A 2,855-nucleotide genomic window follows, 5' to 3' on the forward strand; every position below is an offset into this window, starting at 1 on the left:
CAACTGTAACATGACGAAATCTCAGTACTGAATCCATGGCCTCCATGATAAGCTCTCATCAGAGCCTTTGGGCACTAATTCATTTGCAATGTAATACACCCCTCATGCAAATTATAATCTTATATCATTGTATTTATACATACAAATATATATATAATTTTTTATACACATATGTGTAATGCCCCTTTGTAGTAATTTTCACACTTCAACATTTTCATAAATAAGAGTTATTCATTTCATTTAATATATTCATAAATATATTTATTAAATCAAATAAAACTTTGTATGTGGTGTGACATTCTGACACAACATTTGACATTTAGGGGCGGAAAAAATTAGTGATTCTTATTCAATATTTTCTCTCAATCTTCACTTATCTCCTAAATCCCTCTTGATCACCCACACACTTTGCTCGACATATTTTAATCACATACCCTTAGTGTGACTTTCACCAAATAGTTGATGAGCAATCACCACTGTCTTTCCTCAAACATTTAGTGATCAAGTTGCAACTTCCTATTTTTCTTTTTCAAAGCCAATGTTGTAAACTCAATTTTTATACCAATTTGTAGTGTCCTCGATCCCCAACCAGGCAACACCACCATATCCAATGTTGCATAATTAAAATTAAATAAAATGCAGAAGTGCTCATACTTGATTTGGGTATAATTTCGAACCTGAATGAGGCTGGTATGGTTGATATGAATGCAACGCTACATGCCATAATGCAATATTTCTCACATATAAATAACAGAAGTACAATAAACAAAGGAATTAAATGTACGTTAATAGCCATTAACTGAAACCCCTGAAACAAGGGTTTTAACATAATATATTAAATAGCATGTCAAATATATATCTATATATATATATATATATATATATATATATATATATATATATATATATATCTAGTCTTCCATAAGCATTTAAGAACTTATTTGCAAATGAACATCAACTAGTTGTGGGCCCTCCATGTTCCACCTAACCATAGACCTGATGGTTCATAAGCTCAACCATCGGGTCACCCCCAAGCTAGAAAAACAACTCCAAGGGAAACAATAACCAAAGAAATATCCAAAGCTCCATGACCAAGGTGCCAACCCAACACTCACACTTCTTGAGGGCTCTAGGCACTCTCCAGGCTAATTTCCAAGGTGTCAACCCAACAAATTTGTTTCTCCAAGGCTCTAGGAAACCTCCAAGCCACAAACCCAACACCGAGTTCCCACCAGAATTCCATGGTCATCAAGTCATAAACAAGATCCATAAACCCTCAAAGCACTAAGCTCCCAGAGCCAACATTGAGGCTCACATCATAAACATGATGCATCAATATGGCATAGTTAACTTAATAACCGCGCCTCGACCAGTTTAGGGTCCAACCTTAGGACTCACTCACCATTAATCAGTTTTAGAGTCCACTCCGGGACTCACTGACTAAATCCCCCCTCCATCCATCCCTGGTTGAATGAATGAATTTGCAGGAAAGCATAACCTTTTATAATCACATGGCCCTAACTATTCAAGTGGCACTCACCGGAGCCACGTGGGCCCAAGGGCACATTTTTCATCAAAAGAACACAACCATTGATTTTTCATTTGGATTTGCGCCCCCTATACTCTTTTTGTGGAGTGGGCTTCGTAACTAGCTTTATTCTATCAATATTTAAGGATATATGCATTTATAATATTTATAGTATTCACATCGTGCCTCTTCTAGCCACTTAGAGAAAAATGAGTATATCAGTATATTTGCAATTACATGGGCACCTAGCCCAATAAAGTATTTCGGCTCACCAGCCTAATATAAAAGGTACATGTATTTACATCGTCATGGTGGGTTATTATAGGTGCATTCCTTGGACAAGACCTTTGGACATTTCTTATTGAGATTTAACAACAACAATTAGTTGAATCAGTCAAAGAATCAATCAAGTCAATTGGACCTAGCTAATGTTATTTTTCTTCCAAACTCCTTCAACCCCTATATTAGTAGCCATAGTAATTGTGGTAGGATGCCTGGGGTTAATATCCCCACTATGGAAGGATTGCCTATTGTGTAGTTGCTCTCCATACCTATTTTTGTCTTTTCGGAGAAATCTGATAAAATTGGAACCATACATAGAATATTAGCATGGTCCTTGCACAATGATAACAGGTACAATTTGAGAAATGACCCATTTTTTATATATTTTTTAATAAAATTACTTACTAACTAAAAAATTACATGATAATGTAAGATGAATCTTCACAATAAAAATTTTGTTACATCCGTGTTGTTGAAGGATTTCCTATTGTTTCACTGCTCTCCCTACCTATTTTTGTCTCTTTCAAAAATATGATAAAATTGGAACAATAGAGAATATTAACGTAGTCTTTGGCCCAATTTTATTTTTTATTCTTTTTTAACAATATTTATGAACTAAAACTCCACATGATAATGTGACATAAATCTTCATTATAACAAAATCTTGTTACATGTTTTTTATTTTTAAATTATATATTTTTAACTTTCCTATTAAATAATAATAATAATAATAATAATAATAATAATAATAATAATAATAATAATAACTTAATTAACTTTTATGATTTTTTAAATTTTAATAACTTAGAATAAAATAAACATTGATGCTTATGAATTGATTTCTATTTACGGATCATTTAATCCAGAAACCTGCATAATGATTTCTCTTAATAATGGGTCCTAGTCTAGACTCAAAAGCAAAAATGAGTAGTGTGGGAAAAGAGCAAAAATGATTACTATGGGCAAATCTCCTGAAACGATTCCTCAAATGTAACAAGATTCTTAACTATGAAGATTCGCTTGCTTTACCATAGATAATTTAACT

The 2,855-nt window shown here is 33.1% G+C and overlaps 1 non-coding gene across 1 annotated transcript; it reads left to right on the forward strand.

Moving 5' to 3' along the window:
- Nucleotides 1-2,085: 2,085 nt before the first annotated feature.
- Nucleotides 2,086-2,190, forward strand: LOC149225374 (U6 spliceosomal RNA). Its single transcript, XR_016248588.1, has one exon. It is a non-coding gene; the product is annotated as a U6 spliceosomal RNA (small nuclear RNA).
- The last annotated feature ends 665 nt before the right edge of the window (nucleotides 2,191-2,855 follow it).

The sequence above is a fragment of the Pinus tabuliformis genome, chromosome J (genome assembly GCF_031772625.1).
Source record: "Pinus tabuliformis cultivar Carrire ecotype Pingquan chromosome J, CPIR1, whole genome shotgun sequence".
NCBI lineage: Eukaryota > Viridiplantae > Streptophyta > Pinopsida > Pinales > Pinaceae > Pinus > Pinus tabuliformis.